A 23,845-nucleotide genomic window follows, 5' to 3' on the forward strand; every position below is an offset into this window, starting at 1 on the left:
CTGAAATAACTCTTAGCTGACTGTATCCACAGTATCTTAACAGTATATAAATACTAGCGAGGTATCTGCAATGCTTGTGTTTTATCTTGGCTGCTTCATTTATGCTTTTTACTCTGGTTATACTGGAGAAACACACCGACATGCTGTCACTGGGGTGAAAAAAAATGCATCACCGGCTCAGCTCTTTTCATTAATTTCAGAGGTTTAGCAATTAAATGTGTCTTTATTTAAAAATGCCCGCAATGTTATAAACGGCGCTACGTTCACTCAGCTTGACCAGCCTTTTCAAGCTGAAATGTGCATCCAGTGTGCTCTTATCTCCAGTGTGAAGAAGACTGAAATGACACATAATTCACCATCACTTATTTACTTAACTTGTAATTTCAGGCATGAAACGTCCAAACACCCACAGGAGCAAATGCAGAAATGAGACGTCAACATTTTTGCCTGAGACTCAAACCCGTATGCAGATTTTATTATTTTCATTAAAAAAAAATACTAATAATGTTAGAATAAACATGCAGTCGCAATGACTAACATTGGATAAATGAACATTGCACCACTAGAGTTATTGGTTTTTAGCAGAAAATATCTACAGACATAAATTAATCCTGAGATATTTAGTCTCTCGAGAAGGGCTGGACTCTCCACTTCTCTGGCGTTGCCCGCAGTGAGAGGCGGCGGGCTGGTGTGGGTTTGCTTGTAGCCCCACAGCTCAGCCGCCATGTGTTGGAGTTCACCCCAGTGAACGAGAGGGTTGCATCCCTGCGCCTTCGGGTCGGGGATAGTCGCTCACTGTTGTCTCGGCTTACGGGCCGAACAGCAGTGCAGAGTACCCGGCCTTCTTGGAGTCCCTGGGAGGGGTGCTGGACAGTGCTCCGACTGGGGACTCCATTGTTCTACTGGGGGACTTCAACGCCCACGTGGGCGGCGACAGTGAGACCTGGAAGGGGGTGATTGGATCGCACGGCCTCCCCGATCTGAACCCGAGTGGTGTTCTGTTATTGGACTTCTGTGCTAGTCACAGTTTGTCCATAACGAACACCATGTTCGAGCACAGGGGTGTCCATAAGTGCACTTGGCACCAGGACACCCTAGGTCGGAGGTCGATGATCGACTTTGTTGTCGTGTCATCTGACCTCCGGCCGCGTGTTTTGGACACTCGGGTGAAGAGAGGGGCAGAGCTGTCGACCGATCACCACCTGGTGGTGAGTTGGATTCGCTGGCGGAGGAGGAAACCGGACAGACTTGGCAGACCCAAACGTGTTGTGAGGGTCTGCTGGGAACGTCTGGCGGAACCCTCTGTCAGCATGGCTTTCAACTCCCACCTCCGGGAGAGCTTCTCTCATGTCCCGAGGGAGGCTGGGGACATTGAGTCCGAGTGGACCATGTTCTCCACCTCCATTGTCGAAGCAGCTGCCCGGAGCTGTGGTCGTAAGGTCTCCGGTGCCTGTCGTGGCGGCAACCCCCGAACCCGGTGGTGGACACCGGAAGTAAGGGCTGCCGTCAAGCTGAAGAAGGAGTCCTATCGAGCCTTGCTGGCTCATGGGACTCCCGAAGCAGCTGACGGGTACCGGCAGGCCAAGCGAACTGCAGCCCGAGCAGTTGTGGAGGCAAAAACTCGGGTCTGGGAGGAGTTCGGGGAGGCCATGGAGGAGGACTATCGGTCGGCCTCGAAGAAATTCTGGCAAACCGTCCGGCGCCTCAGGAGGGGAAAGCAGGTCTCCGCCAACACTGTTTACAGTGGAGGTGGGGAGCTGCTGACCTCAACTGGGGATATTGTTGGACGGTGGAAGGAATACTTCGAGGACCTCCTCAATCCCGTCGCCACGTCTTCCGTGGAGGAAGCAGAGGCTGAGGTCTCAGAGGTGGACTCGTCCATCACCCAAGCTGAAGTCACTGAGGTGGTTGGCAAGCTCCTCGGTGGCAAGGCACCGGGGGTGGACGAGATTCGGCCTGAGTACCTTAAGTCTCTGGATGTGCAGGGACTGTCTTGGTTGACACGTCTCTGCAACATCGCGTGGCTGTCGGGGACGGTGCCTCTGGATTGGCAGACCGGGGTGGTGGTCCCCCTGTTTAAAAAGGGGGACCGGAGGGTGTGCTCCAACTATAGGGGGATTACACTCCTCAGCCTCCCCGGGAAAGTCTATTCCAGGGTACTGGAGAGGAGGATCCGACCGATAGTCGAACCTCGGATCCAGGAGGAACAATGCGGTTTTCGTCCTGGCCGTGGAACAGTGGACCAGCTCTATACCCTCCATAGGGTGCTCGAGGGTTCGTGGGAGTTTGCCCAACCAGTCCACATGTGTTTTGTGGATTTGGAGAAGGCATTCGACCGTGTCCCTCGTGGTGTCTTGTGGGGGGTGCTCCGGGAATACGGAGTCCGGGGCCCCTTGTTAAGGGCCGTCCGGTCTTTGTATGACCGGAGTAGGAGTCTGGTCCGCATTGCCGGCAGTAAGTCGGACCTGTTCCCGGTGCATGTTGGACTCCGGCAGGGCTGCCCTTTGTCACCGGTTCTGTTCATAATCTTCATGGACAGAATTTCTAGGTGCAGCCAGGGGCCGGAGGGGTTCCGGTTCGGGAACCACAGGATTTCATCTCTGCTTTTTGCAGATGATGTTGTACTGTTGGCTTCATCGAACCCGGACCTACAGCATGCACTGGGGCGGTTCGCAGCCGAGTGTGAAGCGGCAGGGATGAGGATTAGCACCTCCAAATCCGAGGCCATGGTCCTCGACCGGAGGAAGGTGGCTTGCCCCCTCCAGGTTGGTGGAGAGACCCTAGCCCAAGTGGAGGAGTTCAAGTATCTTGGGGTCTTGTTCACGAGTGGGGGACGGATGGAGCGTGAGATTGACAGGCGGATCGGTGCAGCGGCTGCAGTGATGCGGTCGTTGTATCGGTCCGTCGTGGTGAAGAAGGAGCTGAGCCGAAAGGCGAAGCTCTCGATTTACCGGTCAATCTACGTTCCCACCCTCACCTATGGTCATGAGCTTTGGGTCATGACCGAAAGGACAAGATCCCGGATACAAGCGGCCGAAATGAGCTTCCTCCGTAGGGTGGCTGGGCGCTCCCTTAGAGATAGGGTGAGGAGCTCAGTCACCAGGGAGGAGCTCGGAGTAGAGCCGCTACTCCTCCACATCGAGAGGAACCAGCTGAGGTGGCTCGGACATCTGTTTAGGATGCCTCCTGGACGCCTCCCTAGGGAGGTGTTCCGGGCATGTCCCACTGGGAGGAGACCCCGGGGAAGACCCAGGACACGCTGGAGAGACTATGTCTCTCGGCTGGCCTGGGAACGCCTCGGGATCCTCCCAGAGGAGCTGGAGGAAGTGTCTGGGGACAGGGAAGTCTGGGCATCCCTGCTGAGACTGCTGCCCCCGCGACCCGGCCCCGGATAAGCGGTAGAAAATGGATGGATGGATGGATGGATATTTAGTCTTTCAGTGAAACATGCCTCATATTAAAAAAAAAAAAAGGAGAACATTATATCAAGCAGAATAATATAACATGTTATAAAACTCTAAATACTTACTCTGCTTTTTCATTCTCCGGTAAGTGAATGGCAGGAAATAGCATCTGTTAAATGACTACAGGAGGAGCAACACTTACAGATGCATGATGTCATCCTATGGAGTAAATGTTTTACTGTAAGTTGTAAACATCCTTCTACACACACACACACACACACACACACACACACACACACACACACCATTATGTTTGCAGAGATAGAGCAGTAACTCATGAATACTCATTTACCATACGCAGAGGCTACAAACCCCGGAGTGTTTCCTGTTACTGATCGGACCGTTTGAAATCGCTTCATAAAAAGGATGGCTGAGTTTATTGTGTGAATATTTGGTTGAATCATCCAAAAAACACAGTGAAATTCACCCAGTGGAAGGGCTCCCTGATATATTCCGGTCACAGAAATTACACGTGAAGCACAGCAGCACAGATAACTTTCTCCCGAACCACATCCTCCAGGTTTTTCTGGGATCCCAGTAGGTCCTCAGGCCAGAGGGGATGTAAAATCCATCAAGCATCGTTTCTTTGGCCAAGGGTTTCCTCCCAGCCGGTTATGCCTTGAATACTGCCTGAGGGAGGCATCCAGGGGGCATCCTAACTAGATATCTGAGGCACCTCAACACCTCAATGTGAAAGAGGTTTCCAGGCATCTGGGAAATATTTATGCTCAAACCATATGACATCCATGACATGGGATTTCATCCTGCAGGAAGCCCACAGTAAGCTCGGTATCATTCGGAACTGAAATCTGGTTCACAATGCACAAAGGTATTGTTCCAAAACTACGGGAGCCAGTTGAAGTGGAACTCTCTTTTGCATGTTCTGTGGACAATGCAGAGCGGAGGACTGCACACAATCAGCTGAACACAATGCTGTTTACTGTGAGACCTTCGATCGCTGTGTGGTGAAGACACTGCAGTTTTATTTGCAGAAAGGTAAAGCTAGTTGTGTGAAGAGCATGCGATTGTTTATGTTAGGCTACGAAAGACTGATGCCAGCCATTAAAGTTCAACAACAGTGAGCTGCAGCTTGTGTGCACAGAGCGCTTTCAGGGTTTTTTTCTAGTCAACATGCTTGACATTGGCAACATTTTAAAGGCAACATCAACTGCAATTCAGAGGGGAAAACGGACCACTGGAGAATATGAGGACGAACTCAAGGAGGCGATTGGACAACTCACACTTCTGCCTGCTGCTGAAGGCAGAACTGCATCACAAGACACACACTGTTATGATGGTGCTGACCAAGACAAGGCAACCAGACTCAGGGGGGTAACTGATGAGTTTGAAATCAGATATGATTCCCTGAAGACATGAGAGCAAAGAATATTATTGCTTTATTATCCCAGAGGGATTTTTTTTCTTAAATGTTTTATTGTTCAGTTTTTTAGGCGAGATTTTTTGGTCTATTTATGTTCGGCGCTGTTTCACCTGTGGTTTTAAAAGTGCTACATAAATGCGTTGAGTTGAGATGCCACTGCCAATCACCCTACCTTCCATTTGTGCATGTGAGAGAGGATTCTCACAGCTCAACATATTAAATAACACATACACATGTCGTCTGTCATCCCTGATAACTCAAAAAAGACCACAGAGACATCTGACCCAGAACCAGCTGTTGACTTGTGGACTGAGTCAGCTGACAGGCGGCTGAACTGGGAGTGAGACGTGTGTCTTCAGCTATGCTTGAAGCTGAAGCAGAGGACAGTGGAGGAGACACCGAAAGGAACAGCGATTATTAGGGCTTTTATGAGTTGAGTATCCAACATGGTACTGTTTGGATGAATTATGAAATTGTGATTCAGATTAATTCAGTTTTTTTATGCATAATCTCTTCTATATGTTAAATGTGAATGCTCATGTCGGCTTTGGCTGTAGAAACACTGGTACCTTATAACTGTGGTCTGGCATTTGATACAATTAATAAATAATGCAGAATCAGTCAATATATTGATCTGCAGTCACAGCCCTTGCTGCTATAACTCTAATGAAAGACCTTGTGGGTTACAGAATAAGAAACTGATAAATGAGAGAAATGACGCAGTACTGAGATACTCATCTCTACAGACGCAGCTTGGCGCTCAGACAAACTGATGCCGAGTGGAGGTTATGTAACTTTTAGCAGAGGCTGACAGTCCTCACCTTTCTGGCGGAATTTTTTACAATGTTTAATGTTGTGATTGACAGGTTGGAGAGAGGCAGGAAGTCATTTGCATAAATAAATAAGGACATCCTGAGCACAATCACTGTTACTATGGTGATGCTAGAAGATTGTGAAGCCACATTTGGCCAATGTTTAAAATGCTTGGAGGGGGAAACTAGACAGGTGCGTGCGCACACGCACGCACACACACAAGCATGCCATCCACATACAAATACAGTACCTATACAGTTAATGTAAATGTATATGCAAATGCAATTGTGCTCACACCAGCTTCAAAGATTGTGAGATCAATTAAAGACAAAACTTCAAAGAAAGGCTCTTGGCTCTTTGCTGAGGAAATTTCCCTCACACTAAAAGCGTCCTCACAATGCAGCAGCGCCATTATCACGTTCACATGGACCACATTAGTGGTTTGGTTTCTAAAAACTGTTTGTGTCCTCACTCCTTTAATGTTCTACTTTTTTTTTCCTTTTGTGATGCAGCAAAGATTGGAGACTCATTACAAGCATTAAGCTAAAGGACGCCACCTTCTTCCCCTAATCCCTGATAAACAGATCAAAAAGGCCTGAGAAAGGGCAGACAATGATCAAACGTGCCTGTGCGAAAACTTAGCCACAGGAAATCTGCAGAGCCTCTGCTGGAATACTGAAAACTCTAATCCAGTGTCAAGAAATACACAGCAAATATCACAAATCACGTTTGAAAACATGGCCTCACAGAAGCTGGCCTCACATCTCTCAGTTTTCGCTATGAAATCTTGGTCTGGGAAATATTGACTGAGAATCGATTGAGCCCTGCAGCGAGAAGCCTGCCCAAAGAGCAAACTCTGAGGAGGCGACAACACTCGCTGTCTCGCAATTTCTCTGTGGCTTGAATTTAACACTGCCGAACGGAAATGGCACGTCCCAATTTTTTTTCGCACTGAAATCAGTTCAGTTGTTGAAATTGTATTTCATTAGCAGCTGACACAGAAAAGACAGGAATATATAGAAAATAATTTGGTGAACATCCAAAAAGTGTGTTGAAAGAAAAAGCAGATTCATAGCTAACATGGAGGAAAAAACATATGTTCTTATGGATTCTACAGACTTGATACTGGGCATAGAGCCAACTGATACCCTGATCACATACTGGGAGCTGAAACCTTTTTTTTCCTTGGTGATGCAACCAGACAATGCTCCTGTTTGTCCGAGACGCACAGCAGAACGTCTCCGAGACATGAGCCATAAGCAGCTTGATGCTCTACCCTTAGACCATTATGACTGAAGTCACATCAAGCTGCACAGATGAGATGAGCCAGACAGGAAGTTCCACTCAAAGAGCATAGTGAATCTGGCAATCTTTAAAATTAATATTTAATGATGATGACAGCTTGTACTCCACTACATTAATTAAAGAAAGCCAGAAGCTGAAGACATCAAAGTACAATATTCAAGAAGAATGACCAGAAACAATTAAGTCAAAAGGTCCACAAATGCTCTGTTTCTGAAATGCAACAAATGGACCAAATGTAATAAATTCAAATATATCTGTGATTGTGTTGAGGCAAATACAAAGCTAATATATTCAAATGAGTTTATTTGTTGTTTGATATTCTGATTGTATTTTTATTGAATTAATTTGTTAAATTTTGGCAAATAAATAGCAATCACTCTGCATAAAAAAGTCCCCATATTTTATTTTTTGTACTCGAACGTCAGAATATGTTCTGTGAAAGGGCGCCAATAGAAAGCAATCCTTCTTAAACAGCCAGAGAGCTTTTCATTATTGCTCCCTTTTTTATTGAGCTCCTCCTTCGACGGTTAATACGCTGTTAGAGGTGATGAGCAGCTTGCCTCCCTGTTAGTGCACGGACTAATGAGACAAACAACAGCTAGCTGCCACAGCCAGAACTTTATGATATCAGGGAGGTGCCTCCAGTTTAACGGCCATTGACCGCCTCATCAGTCCTTTCTACTTGGCCTCCTTATGGTCGATGGAGGGCGGACTAATCTGCTTTATTGAAGGTAAATGACATGTGAGAGATTGGAATTCGAAGCAGAGAATAAAACTTTATACGAGCTCTGTTTCTCAAAAACACAAGTTAGTTTCGTTAAATAGTTTCATAAACTTTGATGACCAAAGGAGACTAGAACATTTCACACGGGCCTGCTGCCCACCACGTGAGATAAATAACTCCTCCATCGCGGTTCCCAGCTTCCTCTTTACATATGCACACTTGTGATTTTATTCTGCAGCCTGGACTCCCCCTCCTCTCCGAGAATATTCCATTTGCACTGCTCCCTTAGCCTTTCTCATCCCAGAGCATACTGTAAGCACAGCAGGAATGCTGTCAGAGGAAGATTACAAAGCCTCTGATCTGGTTAATGGACAGTAATGGTAGATGGTTGATGAACAGAGGGCAGGAGAGGGGCGAGCAGTGAGGGAGCATCGACTTGGGGGAGGACCAAGGTGGGGGGAGATGGAGCACGGTGGAGGGGAGGTTTGCTATCTGCACGGGTCAGAAAGAAGATCCAACTCCCAGCTCTTCTCTTCCTTTACGCTGCCCTCTGCTCCTCTTGACACAACTCCTCTCTCCTCCTGGGATCTCATTATGGCAGACTCATTGGCCATGAGGACTGAGCCTATCTGCCTATGTGGACTAAAGAGGAGGACAAGCCCTACGTCTAACAAGGAAGGAGCAGATGGGTGTGAGAAAGCAGCCTGAAAGTGATAGAGGAAGGAAGAACGTGGGAGATTAGGAAAAAAGAAGGCTAACAGAACAGGAAAAGAGAGCATATGAGATAACTGGAGGTACGTGTGAAGAGAGGAGTGTGCTGAAATAGAACAGAAGAGCATATAGCCGAAGGTACCAGATTGTTATTACTGCTGCAGATGGTTGGGGGATGCTTCCAGCAGATTTATGCTGTGTTGTGTTTATAGTCACTTTCTGTGTATGTAAGTGTCACACCCATGTCTGCATGTGGCCATATGTGAGCATGCATGCGGCTATATGCTTGTTTAGTTTAAGTAATGTCAGCTAAATGGCATGTTTTCTCCATAAATAACCAATTAGAAGCTCATGGGGAGTTTGCAGTGAGCTACAGCATCCAATCAAATCCCCATACACCAGCTGTAAACCATCGCTCTCATTGAAATGCCGCACACAGCCTGCTGTAAATATCCAATCAAATGATTCAAGACCCTGTGCTCACCAAAACAACACCGAATGTAAAAATTAAATGGGAGGGCTCCCTTTTCACCCCATGTTCTCCTCGCCGTTCCCCTGCGTCCCCATCGAGATCCATCATGCCATCTCCTCCTTTTTCATTTGTTGGCTCCTCTCCATTTGTGTAACGGCTTCCATTGATTTGTTTTAGAGGGGTCATAAGGTGCTCTTAATGTGTCGCTGAAGATTGTTGTTGGTGTGTATATTTCTGAGCACATGAGCCTGATGTGCCCACGTAGGGTCCACAGATGTAATAGCGAACATTAATCTCAGAAAAGAAATGAAAGAGACTAAGAAGGAGAAAGTATTAGACAACCAGACACACATACCTGCAGTTGCGCGGACACTCAATATCACATCTACAAAAATGGAGGCTTTAATGCAGAGTCATTATCCTTATAATCACTCCGAAATCCACCGCGCCTTATCTTCGTTCCATCATCTCCTCCCTTCAACTTTTTATCCATCCATCCTTCTTTCTTTCTCCACCTCCTGGAGACATTAGCTCTCTTATCTACTCATTTTCCTTTTCTGCCATGTAGGTATGATGAATTTCTACGATATCTTCCCAATGGGCTTTCACAAAATCAATGGCTATTTTGGAGCTTCACTTGCTAGCAAAACCCTGTGTGCACGTGGGAGTTTTCAGCAGTGTCCCAGTAGATTTCCAATGCTGATACTGAAAATTACGGCTCCTGGAGTGTTGTACTTCTACGTCATTCGCTGCGCAGGTAAATTATTAGTTGCTTTGTTGTGGTGCCTGCAAAGTTTTCTGTTCAACTGCAGTTTAATATAACAATTCACAAAACTTCACTGCAATCACTGAAGCAGCAGGTCAGAAAGAGAGCAAAGTTTTTCCTAAAACCATTTGCTGACCAGCAATTTTGCCAGATAATGTGAAAATTATTTGCAGACACCCTTTCACAGAACATTAAGCTCTTGTGCAACACCAACTATCGAGCAGCTACAGCAGTTTTTACTCAAGTCAAGTACTAATTTGCTACACTTAGATATTGCTAATGATTTTTAGAAACCATCATAATGATATGAAAGCATAACTTTTAGCATGCTGACTGAATCTCTTATCTAAAGTCTGTAAGTGTCCTTATGGTTTTTCGCTACAGCATATGTTTTAATTATAAATTGGTTGTGAAAATATGTATTTTTCTATAATAATAATAGGTTCATCCTACTTCTGTTTTCATCGTGATTTCTTCTCAAGCATTAAAAGTAATAAATAATGTATGAATCAGTTGGATATTCTCCTTAGGTGCAACCCAGGATACATGATCAGAGCTGTTTCCTGGAATAAGTGGGTTTTTAACCGACACCCTCCTCCAGGCAACCCGACCAAGGCTGATCAGATTTCGGCCTGTGTACAAGTAACATTTTACTGTCCCCACTGCTCGCCCCACTTCAACCACACCCATCTGGGTGCTTTCTCCACTGCTTCCACTCTGTTACTGATGGCTCCTCTCCGGTTGGCGCCTGTTGTGTCCAGTCTTGCTCAGTAACTCACTGGCAAATCCACCTGCAGGCACCTGGTCCACCGGCCGTTCCCTGAAAGTTCTCAACCAGCTCCCTGTACACCCCCCTCCCATCTTCCTCTCATGAGCCTCCTCCATCCTTTCCTCCCAGGACAGCGTAAGCTAAAGCAGGACCAGTTGTGTTGCTGCCTTAGAGACGTCCGGTCTCGGTTTGGACTGGATGATGAGTGGTGGAATTTTCATCCGTCTCTCGAGGTCAACTGTCATCGCGTGGAGCCGTTTCAGTCTTGCCCCAGGTGTGCAGGTTGGACAGGCTGGGTAAGACGTCGTACACCTGCAAGAACCCGATCCTCTGGGGTTCCACTTCCAGATGTCACTGCAGGTGATCGTCCGCTCCATCGCCTGCTCCCATTTCATCCATTCACTTGGCTTCCACATGGCTACTGCACTGACTGAAGCTCGCACCTCCTCCTGCATCTCTTTCCCCATAGTATCAGCACATTTTAATACTTTCATTTTCACTTGAGATCAAATACCGATATAATGACCAAACTTTGCTTTCAATATGGCTGTTTTAGTTTAGATTACAAATTCAACTGCTGAAGTAGATGCTTTATAAAGAAATGTTATTTTGGAGGATATGTGGTTGTGTTATGGATCGACAATTGGTGAGGTTTAAATGTAAGAAACAGCCAGTATTATATATGAAATAAGCAAAAGCATAAGAATTACTTGGTGATTTTAAAACTCTGCTGAAATTAGTGTGTTTCACTATCATTTATCAAGAAAAGGAGAAAGTAGTCGCAAACACAGCAATTTAAAAGAAAATCAGATTAGAAAACCATAAAAAGAAGCTTAAACTGTACCAGAAATAACTGATCTTTGTGGAATGAAGTAATAATATGATCCTGTTTATCTGAAGCAAACAGAAATCCTGTATTTAGTTAAATCATGATTAATTTTAACATTATAATGTGTGAGTGCAAGAAGTCTGTGAGCGCACCAGAATAGAATATTCCTATTGATGTGGAATAATGCTTTGTTTTCAAAGTTCTCAGGAACACAGTGTGAAGGCCGCTCTGTTTTGTCTGAAGTCACTTGGAAACAGCGTCTGCTAGTCTCGTGAGATCTAGCTATATGAGATGGCATGGCCGGAAGTCATGCCAGAGTCAGGTTGGATTCTCCTCGGAGCAACAGCCTTGCTCTCAATCAGCTGATTTGTGTGTGCTTCCTCTGCAATCCTCAATAAATCCTCCTTGTGCAGCGTCAACACCTGGACTCGTCATCTTTGGCTCTGATTCACCAAAAATTCCACAACAGTTTGGGGGCTCGTCCGGGATCTAAATACAACATAAACGAGGTGAGTGCAAATGTTTCCTCTGTTAAATATTTAACTCAGGAAGTAATGCCTTACCTGTGGGGATGTTTGACTAGATAAAAGAACTATTTCATGGTTGATTGGAATTGTTAAAGCAAATTGCTAAAAATAAAGAGCCAAGGATGTCCCTAAATTTTTGATTGATTCTTATCAATCAATTGTTAATCATTGATTAGTAACGATTGGGTTGTAATAATCATTTTATCCTAATTCGGAACTGTGGCTGAGAGAGCTTAGGAAGAGTTTCTAGACTTGGAGTCTGGACGGCCCTGGGGGCCAAAGGCGTGGAAGGGCTGAGCCCCTGAAGCGACTTTGTTTTCACTCGGATTGGATCCGAGATTGACGCACCGCAGAGCTTGGGGGGTATCTTAATATAGCCTCTTCACCAGGGCGGGCCTGGTGCATGTAACAGAAGGGTTGATGATTTCCCTAACGGGCTGACCTGTACTGTTGCAACTGTGGGGGCGTCGCATGTGGAAGTTTCTACCGGTGAAACTTTTTTTTTTGAAAACTGGGTGAGTGTGAATTCTGCAGGTCACCTCACGACTCTGACTCTCTCTTTCACGTTAAAAGAAAAGGGGGTGAATAAAGAAGAAGGTCATGATGCTGGGAGGTTGTTTAGGTTTGTAGAGGACATGTGTTGCTGTTTGTGTTGCTGTTTTGTGTGCAGTTATTGTTTGTGCTAAACGTTTGGTAAACACCAAAGTGTTAAACATAGGAACAGAAGAGACAGGAAGTAGAACAGCACGGCGTGGTCTGATCCCGTTGAAAGTTTTCAGCAACTATTCGATAAGTTCACACCGGTCGGGGTGGTCGGCAGGACCAAGATATTGGAATGTTTAGAAGAGTCACAATCTACGGCCCGAGCGATGATTTCTGGCTGGTTACGCAGACCACCGAGTGATCTGAGACCGCCGAGAGAATTAAAGTTTACTTTAATGCATGGTGGTTTTGATTTGCTGGTTCTGTGTAAAACACGGATTGTGACTCTTCACTCGTGCCACAAAACCGGTTGTTGAAGAGAAGTGTGAGGATAGAAATGCTGAAGAGAGAGAGACAGGCAGAGAGAGAGAGAAAGAGGTAGAGAGAGAGAGTGAGAGAGACAGGCAGAGAGAGAGAGAAAGAGGTAGAGAGAGAGAGTGAGAGAGACAGGCAGAGAGAGAGAGAAAGAGGTAGAGAGAGAGAGTGAGAGAGACAGGCAGAGAGAGAGAGAAAGAGGTAGAGAGAGAGAGAGGGAGAGAGGCAGAGCAGGTAGAGAGAGACAGAACAGAGAGACAGGGCAGAGAGAAAGACAGGCAGAGAGAGAGAGAGAGGCAGAGAGAGAGCGGCAGAGTGAAGTGAAGAGATGAAGGGTTTGATGAACAGGGAGGAAGAACAGGAAGTTAAGAAAAATAAGCAGGGTTTTAACCAAAGGGAAGGTTTTCAACCTGTTTGTTTTGTTTCCTGTTTTTTACATGTTTAAAATAAGGAATCCATCAATGAGTCAACAAATTTGCTTGTTGAACATGTAATCTAGTCCACTATTTTTAACCTCAAGTCTACTGTGGACACCCAAGATTTGAATTTATATTCAAATCATTGAATCTAATAGCCTGTCTGATCACGACGGGGTTGATTAATCTATGATGTGATTGATGATTGGTTCTCTGAGAGAGATTCACTCTGCAATCTTAAAAATTGATTTATCTAAAAATTGAATTCAACTGCAGATTAAACCAAAATAAAGGAAAAACAGTAACCTTTTCCTAAAGAGAGGGAATACAATAGAAATAGATTCCTGCTTATATCTACATTTGGTCACAAGACAAGCTGTCTTGGCATAGTTTTTCATTATTCCTCTGAGGAATAAACTTTGAATGCAGTATTTTATCAGAAGAATCAAATAAGATGTCTGCTACTGACAACACAAAACATCCATTGGTTAAAAGTAACAATACTTTGAGCAGTTTGTCTAGAGACATGCTTTGCACTCATAAGTATTTTCTGATACTGGTACTTTTACGGGTCATTGAGCATTAATCAATGTAGCAGTATTTGTACTTCAGTGCTAAATTTTCAGAAACCTCTGCCTCTGGAAATTTGTCAAAGTAAGTTTCTTTTCTCTTCCATCTTCAGTAGGTGGGCAGAGGCCAGAAGAGCCACCTGTGAACCGTTTCCTGGATAATGCTGTAGAGCAGTGATTCAGGCCTGTTTGAGAGAAAACTGATTTCTCCAAGACTGCCAGCTGCATGCAGGGTCAGAGGTCACTGCTTGGGTCATTGACAGGTTTGAGGACGGTTCCCTGAGGTCAAACTCTCAGGATGATTATTCATGATTGTGTTAAAGAGAAAAGACAACCTGAATTTGCTGAATTTGAGAGGCAGTCTATTTTCTTTGACAAAATTTCCACACTATTTTAAACCCTCCAAAGTGAACTGACAAGAAGCAGTTCTTTCAGTGGTTCCTCCTTATCAGACTGCTGAGGAGCCGAGGACCCTGAACAGAAAACAATCCAGAGAAAATATCAGCACTAGTGAGAGAATGGAGACGAAGGTCCACCAGTCACACTGTTTGATAGACAAATATGATAATATACTAATATGTTTTTCTCTCTTGAGTGTTTGTTTTGTTATAAAGTCCTGTACAGGTACTCGCCGCTCCGATCCACAGCCCCGATCCTCACGGCCAGCTGCACTGCACCAGCCAACCGGGAGGGAGAAGCTCTGTCAGCAGCGGGAAGTGCAGACATACACACGCACACACACAGGAGTGATGAAACTCAGATTTTAGCGAGAAAATTGGTTTTTCTATGATGATGACATGTGTGGTGATTCTCTGTTCTTCTGTTCTGCTGAGACTTTCCATACAGGAGGGGAGATGTTGTGACTGCGAAAGCAGTGGACACATTCTTGGAGACGGCTGCTCCTGGTGGCTGGGTGGCTGGCTGGGAGGAGGCTGTGGAGGCGGTGGGTTTGATTACGACGTGAAAACATCGGACGTGATAACGGCGTACCGCAACGTGATGAAAAATATGAGGCAGCATGACCACGACAAGGTCAGGCCATGAACACACACACACACACACTGGGGGGAAGAGAGATTAGACTTTAAAGAGTTTTAAATTCCTTACTTTTTTAGCTTTTGAATGAATTATGTGTTTTGTTTGTTTTATAAGTCACCAGGACGATATCAGTGGGTCGACGGGCTGAACCGTCCTGATCAGACTGAACCAGAGGCAGCAGGAAGCCTCCATGATGGTCACTTCTCCCCCACATCACTGTAACCTGAACACAGGGTGTGGGGCTTTAGTGAAATGGCTTTAATTATCAACCAATTGCTCAGTTGGGTGAAGAATTAAAGTTAATTAATTAAATGAATTTGTTTCAATACAGTTTCAATGAAATGACTTGGAGGTCACATTCCGGGTTTTCAAACTGAGGGAAGGGGGAGACAGAAGCGAGAGCTTTATCTCGACCTTCCCCTTCGACATAACAAAACTAGCATGACAATGTTTTTACATGACTGTGCTACAAGAATTTGTTACTGTCTATGAATCTACATTCCTAACTTTGAAATCTACTGAAATGAATTACATTTGCACCTTTATTTGATTTAGTTGGAGAATTTGTGGACTAACTATAAAGAGATTACTCAGATTTAGCATCGACTAAATCTCACAGAATCACACGGGAGCTAAATGTCTAACTGATACAGATAGACAATAGAATGTTTGTCCAGAAGTCATGGGAGGTATTGAATGTTTTATGAAGTCATTGAATGATTCAGTGATGTTTAGTACCGACTCTTTCTACACCAAGAAGAGGAGGACCTGATGGGTGGACATTTTTCCAAGATTTTATAGAAATCAACTGAACTGTACTATCTGCTACTTCAAAATCTACTGATTTTAAAATCATTTTGTCTTTTGGACCTCTGACTCATGCTACTGTCCAGTCGTTGACCTGTCTGACCTGTCTGCTGCATTATTTTCACTCAGATTGGATCCTGAAAGGCAATATTTGCCTGCATTCACCTAAAAAGGTAAATAATGCTTCACATTTGGCCCAGGACTTTGTCTCTGGTCTGGGAGTTTATGCATCGGCAGTGAGGGGATCTGGATCTGGACCTGTCAGGTGGAACTCTGATACAGTATGAGGTTGATGTTTTCGCACCAAAAGGTTGAAGGAAGCTTGAAGAGCCTGACACTGTTCTACTCCTGAACCGTCTTCCTGAGGGAGGCCACCGAGCATCCTGAGCCCAGCTGCAGTGACGTTCCTTGGACCCGTTCTGGAGGAGAGGATCTGGAGGGGAAGAACCGGTCCTGGTCCTCGGGAAGACCTGAACTGTGGTCTAATCTGCCGCTACAGACCAAAAGAAGAGACGTTGTCTTTTCTAGGTCTGGCAGAATGCTGTCGTCACTGGATTTTTGGTTTCAGCTGTAGACTCTGTGTTCGAAACAACCACACAAGGATGTTTCTGCAGGACTGGAGTGAACAGAGACAATGTCACGTGAGGGTTAACATCTGGAAGAAGACTAAACATCAGCCTCTGGTCTGAGATTACCTGGCTACGGACCGCCCTGTCATCTCTATTCCAAGAGAAGGGACGGTTCTCTACAGGTATTCTGGTTTGGACACATGGATCACGGTTTCACCCTGATGCTAATTTCTCTTGCAGACTCCTGACTGGGTTCCTGGGCTCCTAAATAGTCTGTGAGCAGCTGATGTTCCAGCAGAGATTATCACTGCAGCAGGTTTTGGTTCGGGGCGACGGATGCGTAGTACATGCGTCACATTCTGCTGCTGGTGAATAAAGCACAGAGTGCCTGTCAGCAGGGGGGTCGGGGTGTGAAGCCATGTTCTGTGGTTTTAATTTACCTTTGAAATATCTGCTCAATTGAATATGTGTGAATGTGACTATGACTGTGTTACGGCTGACAAACTAACTTACTAACAAACTAACATTGACATTGATGACTGACTTTGAGAACGACCAGATGTTCAGTGTTTTATTGTTGTTCAATGTGTTTGCTAATTTTAAGGGTTTTTCTTTCTTTTCTTGGTTTAGCTTGATTGGACACATCGCGGCCACTGATTGTCTTTTGCCTTCCTGGTTGATTGGCCTGGACCAGGATTGATTGTTTGGCATGAAGGTATTTGCAGCTGTCACTGTCCCATGGGTTGCTGATTTGTTTAAATTGTGCATCCATGACTGAGTGCTGCTTGGTGTTTCTGTGACAGTGGATCAGTTGGAAATGGTCGTTGAAACATAGGTAACTTAGGACATATAAAATAAAAATGACGATGCACTTGGAGGAACTGATCTTATTGATGTTTATGGAGAACATTAATATTGACGTGTGACACAAATGAAAAGTGGTTTTACTTTGTCTGGCTTTACTGTTTCCAATAGTGAGTTAGATTATTGTTAAAATTCGAATTTATTTTGTGTCTGGTTTTGTTTAAATTGAAATTTAACAACAGGAGGGATTGATGTGGAATAATGCTTTGTTTTCAAAGTTCTCAGGAACACAGTGTGAAGGCCGCTCTGTTTTGTCTGAAGTCACTTGGAAACAGCGTCTGCTAGTCTCGTGAGATCTAGCTATATGAGATGGCATGGCCGGAAGTCATGCCAGAGTCGGGTTGGATTCTCCTCGGAGCAACAGCCTTGCTCTCAATCAGCTGATTTGTGTGTGCTTCCTCTGCAATCCTCAATAAATCCTCCTTGTGCAGCGTCAACACCTGGACTCGTCATCTTTGGCTCTGATTCACCAAAAATTCCACAACACCTATGGAGCACATATTTTGCAGAAGCAATCATATTTTCTCCCCTAACAGAAACAAATGCGAGAGTTGGCGTCTCTCTGGAAACCAGCTGAGCCTGGGTCTGTTTTGACAGTAAATAAGCTAATAGGCAAATGTCATGGCTATTAAATGAGTTAAACCCGATCGATGTCAGCTCTGGTGCAGAGGTGTATAAATTCATTTCGAATGAGACACAAACTGACACCAATAAAACATTTGTTAGCATCTGTCTGCAGAAACGGGGGGGGCTGGAGTGTGTCGGTGAGCGTGTGGGTTAAGTGTGCCTGCGCATGCAGAAAGGCAGTGGGAGGGAGAACGAGGGATGACATGGAGTGAGCACGAAAAAGAGAGATTAAGGAGGGGGGGAGAGGTGGATCCATGTATGAAGCCGTCACGTTGCCTTGTGAGGATCTTGGCGGTAAGAGATGAGAGAAAGATCTCGCACACAGGCTGCAGAAATGCTTACACTGACACTTTCCCTGTGCACAAGCCCCAGAAAATGTACAGGGGAAAAAATGCAACACGTCATAGAGATAGGAACAGATCAATGTCCACAAACAGTGCTGGCAAACAAGCAGCTGTGGACACACTCATTTTAAACAACCTAAGCAAAGGAGATGCAATGTTTGTTTTTTAACTTATATTTCACCGTCAGCTCTGTCTTTTTGTACTCTTTTGTCTCTTTTCTCTTGACAGTCCTGCGTGTATCTCAACTATCCATCACTTGTATCACTTAATTAGTGATCACGCAGTCCACCGCCCGTATTGGTTTCTTTGCACTGACAGGCATAGCACTAAAGCATTTAATCTTCATTCACATCCCAACACTTTAGCTTTGATCGTCCTCTTGTGTCTCTGAATAAAACCCCTGAAAACATCCCAGAGGCCCACGCTCAGATGTGTCATTGCAATCCACACAGCGCGTACAGGAGTGCAGGCACATGTTCATACAGTGTACACAACAATAGTTTCAAAGGTAAATGCAGAAAAAAACTGTCCACGCATTTTGTATTCCTCAACTGTGCCCACGAACACTCATTTCTATGTTAAAATCTGCAACCAACAGAGGTTATTTATATTACTTACTTTATATCATTCAAGTAAAAGTTTTCATCCAAAAGTTTTACTTCAATAAGAGTAACAGATCACTTGGATTCAAATCTACTCAGTAGTGAGGAAAGAGAAACCTCATTAAATTAGAACTATTCAAATGTTTTAATTGAATTTCCCATCTATTGCGAAGGAGGCATACAATGTATGTATTACAATTGTAAGACATCTTTATTTCTACCTGAAGTATCACCTGATACTTGAAGCTGACTGAAATTTGTGTTGTTGATTTCAATTGATTAAGGGCACATTTCCAAAATATTTGTGTGTGTGTGTGTGTGTGCAACCTGTTTCTCATCACGCTTGATGTCTTTTATTACATTCATCAACTATCTTCGGTTAATGAAAGTCAGGACAGACATCAAACTTTGCTGATTTGTGTGGACATGCTGCCACAGCACGATAATTCTAGATACTCTTTTATCTTTGTTTACTTGAAAGAAAACCTATGGCGTCTTAATTAGTAAACTTTAAACTTTCTGATAGAAGAATCTCTGAATGAAAAAAAAAGTAGCTCCAAACATATAACACTTTCAGTTTTCAAAGTGGAGTCAATCTTTTCACTGATTTCTACAAGAAAGCCAAAAACCATTAAAATATCAAAGAGTTTTTTTTTTTTTAATCCTGAATAGAAAAACAAATAATATTTAATTTGTAATCCTTTTGCTATCTAGAAGCAACGTTGTTGTGGTGTTTCCATGCTCACTGACAATTCCGATCATACAAGCAGCAAATAATGTGTGCTGAAGAATCAGGATTATTGATTTACCACGGGTGGGCCAAGCATGAGCAGTCAGGCCATGCAAGACCTGCCCCCTCAGTGCGTCAATCAAACATTTGGGTCCAGTTTTTCAACATCTCCCACAGAATAATTTCTTGACACGTAACTGCAATATCTGCTGGACGCTGATGCAAACATGGTTGGTGTCTGGGAGGTATTATTTTAGGAGCGCATGAAGAAGGAAAGCCTGGAGTGTGTGCTGGAGTGTGTTCTTTATGTATGTGTGTGTATGTTCAATATCTGAGTCCTATGAATTATGCAGTAAGTGTGTTTGAACCCCCCAGACAGGCCAGAACCAAGGTCCTTCTCTTAAGCTCACGTGAGGCAACATAAACACACACGCACAGACACACATGGACATACTGTGGCAATCGAGCCTCACACTGATGAATATCTGTCCTTCAGTGAATGCGAAAGATAAAGGAGAGTGATGCAACCTGAATGAAGACAGACGAAGAGCACAAGACAGAAAGATGGAGCTGCTGAGAGGCAGCGAGAGGGAAAAAAGTGCAGCTCGGAGTGTGTTGTGTTGCGGCTGAAGTGGAAGCCAGAGCGGCCAAGGTGCTCGAGTGATAACCGCCCTATTGCTCCTTCAGTCATATTGGTTATTTTAAATAACTGTTTACTAATTAGTAACACGTTTTATTGTTGTGTAGGAAACAAACTCTTTCAAGCAGAAGAAACAACCCCAAAACAAAGCAAACACACGCTGAAAGGGTCTCACCAGGACACTGGCCCATCTGTTTGTTGGGCATACTTGCTTTTCTCACCAACGCTAAGAGAAAAAATACAACCCACACACACATGCATGCTTCAGGAGTAGAAAGACATGACATCATTTTTTTTTTTTCTATACTGAATCTCAGCGCAGAGCGTGGGCAGGCGTGCACGGGTAGCCGGTGTGTGTGTGTGTGTGTGTGTGTCAGTGTGATTACTACACTGCGAGAGCCGACACAGACCGGGAGAGCAGCGTGGCAGACTGTGCGTGTGCGTTTGTTCCTGTGTGTCCGTGTCTGTCGCTTAGAACTGGAGGCGATCTAAAGGCATCAAGTCCGCCTCAGCTTTTCCTGCCCAACTTTGTTTGTTCCTTTCTTCTTCTCCTCTCGCTCTTTATCTCCTGCTCATATAGGTTTTCTGGTTGTTGTTTTGTTTTTGTTTTTTTCCCTGTGGCTTTTGTTTGGCTGCCATGCCCTGTGAGCACTATTTAATTCTTCCCCCTTGCTCCCCTGGGACCAAGAAGGGGTGAGGGGGAGAGGGGAGGTGGAGGGGGGGCTGAGACTGGGGAGGACAAGGGCAGAGGCACTTCATTAATCAATCAACCAGCTTTGAAAATTTACCTAATTAACAGCTAATTACAGATCTGGGCACAACGCCAGCTGGCATCCCTTCCACCTCCACCAATACGACCCCCGTGGTCCCCCGAATGACACTCGAGGTAAACACCCCTCCCTCACACTCCCCTTTTTCTCTTCTTTATTAGTCTATCCATCCATGCAGCCACTCACCCATTCGCTTTTCATTCTCTGCTGCAACAGATTGCGGCTGATTACGAAGACAAGACAGCGGATAAGATGTTTACATCTCTCGCCGCTTGGCTCCTGATCAAGTTGCGCCATATGGTCGTCTGTTTGACTTTCTTTCTGCTTTCTTACCGAAGAAATATTGGTGGTCACGTCAGCGTCCTGGAGGGTTTCTGTAGGCATTGTCTTATCCCAGTGATGGTCGGTGCGACGTTTGTCTTGTACCTGCCAGTCCTCTCTACGGGACATGCTGGCACGCCAGGCACGCTGGATTCTGGGAACACAAGGCGACAGGACACACAACTCACTCTCTTACTATAATTGTGGTTTCCAACCTGGGGTCTGGGACCCCTCACGCTGGCTTTGCTTGTGCTGTTTAAATTATCGAAAGAAAAAAGGTATTTTTTAAAATCTGGAGCAGACCTGGGAAGCTGCCTATTGGTTTTGCTTTTGGAGAGAATGAGCAGTGAACTCACTGTAATGTTTTGTGAAATTAGAAATTAAAAACTGATCTGTCGTTTCTCTGAGAATTAGCCTGAGTGCAGGTTAAAAAAAAAAAACAAGGTTTTAAACAACTGGCTTAAAAATAAAAAAAATGGAATTAAATCTGTTTATTTTTGTGGATTCACAACCTTGGATCACCTGAAAACCAAGATCTTTGCAGTTTCATAAATACTAGGACACACATAAATACAAAACAACATACATTCCTGTGTGAACTCTCTGACATCAGTACTGATCTTTTCTTCAGGCAACATGAAAGAGCATCTCGATCTATCTTGACACTACTTGGTCAGATGTGTTGAAAAGTCAATCATTTAAGAGAAAAAAGGTACGATGACCTTTGACATTGTCTGAAAAGACCATGACAGCTGTCAGATGTTTAGATTTGAAGGTTTTAGCCAATTTGATTTCAGTCAATGTACAGTTTCACGTCGCTGTTTTTCTTTCTACTGATAACTAGAGGTCTCTGGAGATTCCTGTTCACTTGAGTCATTTTAGAAGTTTGTACGAGCAAGCAAGCATGTAATGTTAAAATTAAAATTTTTATCAGATTCATCTTCTGCAGTCACAACATTCTGCAGTCCAATTTTAACTTCATTAATTTCAGAAAAAAGTGCAGTCATGACCACTTTAAGGAAACCAAATAATTCTACCAGCTGTTTGTCTTTCAAAGGACTCAACCTATCATTAACCGTCAGATTATAGCGTCATAAAACAATACCTACTTATTCGAAGGCTCATTTTGCGTCACGCAGACCTGAGCGTGACGTCAGTGTACTCTTCCACCATCACGCTCTCCTTCTTACTCAACTTCTCAAACATTTTTCCATCATATTTTTTCCATTTCGTGTGTTGCCTCTGAATCCTGCTCACCCCGTTTGATGACCTCTCCCCGCCTATCTCCCCTCGGCTCCAACATAAACAGCCGGCTCTCACTTTCCACTCTCTTTCATCCTTGTAGTCACCCCAACACCGGGGTCCAGGATGGAGTGCAGGATCAATTACCCAATGGAGAAGTACATTCACCTCCAGTGGAGCAGAGAGAGACAGCTGAGCCAAATGGAACAAATTGAATTAAGCCATAACTCCCAGCTCCAAAACCAATACCACCACCCCCCTTCCTTCGTCCATCCCTATTTTCTCCACTTTTATCCCCTTTGCTCTTCCTATTGCTTCAGCCTCCGCCTCTCCATGCTTGCCGTTCCACTGCCTTTTTTTTCCCCATGAGTTTGTCCTGACACTTATTTTTTTCTCAGTCTCACCTTTCTGTACCCCAATCAAGTTAACCTCACACAGAAACTGCTTTATTTTCCCCCAGTCGTGACTTTCAAGGAAGCGATAGCTCGAGGCCAGAGCTGTCTTTCCTCGTTGTGCCAATACAAGAGTGGAACCATGTTTAACGAAAACGGTGTTAGAGGGGAGTCGACCAGGATTCGTGCACTTAAAGGTGCACTCTGACCTTGGAGCCTAAAAACTGAATGAAAGCCATGAATAAACTGAGCTCACCCACACAACGAAAACAATGTGCCTTTTTTGAGGCACATTTATTGTGTTTGCCACTTGGTATGAAAACTACTCATGAAATAGAAATGACACGAAGTCATTCTGTAAACGCAATCAGACATTAAAAGGCCTCAGGTCATACTCACACAATAGCCTTCATCTCCAGATGCTGTTGTTGTTCCCGGTGACGAGGACTATTGTCATCCTTCTCCTCGCTCCTACCCAGAGAGCTTCTGTCACACACACACACACACACACACACACACACACACACACACACACACACACACACACACACACACACAAAACAAGGCAGGTAAACACAACTGTCAAGTCCCAAAAAATAAAGCACACAGCTGAAGACACAACGCTGTTTGCAGAGCATTTACAGAGTGACAAGTTTGTATTTCAGAAAATACTGCTAACCCTCTTGAGACTATAATTACTGTCTATTCAGGCATTTAGGATTTATTTAGATTTCTTAGCTGTAGAATAGGAAAAGAAAAGCATGCAATGAGTGAATGCATTTGCCTTTTTTTTCCCCCAAGATAACTTCAACTTTCAGTTCTTGGCAGATCCTCAGTATTACTGTTAGTTTTTTTGAAGATGCTGAGACACTCTTGTTACAAATTTGTGAATCCTGTCTGACTGCAGAAGTCTTGGGATCCAGCATAAGATAGAATATAACTCTTTTTTCTCATGTTTCTGGTAGATTTAAAACATTTTACATATCATAAATGGCCAATTCTCTCAGCATTGACAGCACAGGCATATGAGGGTTAAAGAAAGTGAAGTATTCACAGCTACCCAATCAAGACAATGGGCCATTTTCACAGCTCCACTACTTCCTGAAATTAACTGTGCACATTCATTTCCTGTCTTG

Source organism: Salarias fasciatus, chromosome 14, assembly GCF_902148845.1.
Source record: "Salarias fasciatus chromosome 14, fSalaFa1.1, whole genome shotgun sequence".
Classification (NCBI taxonomy): domain Eukaryota; kingdom Metazoa; phylum Chordata; class Actinopteri; order Blenniiformes; family Blenniidae; genus Salarias; species Salarias fasciatus.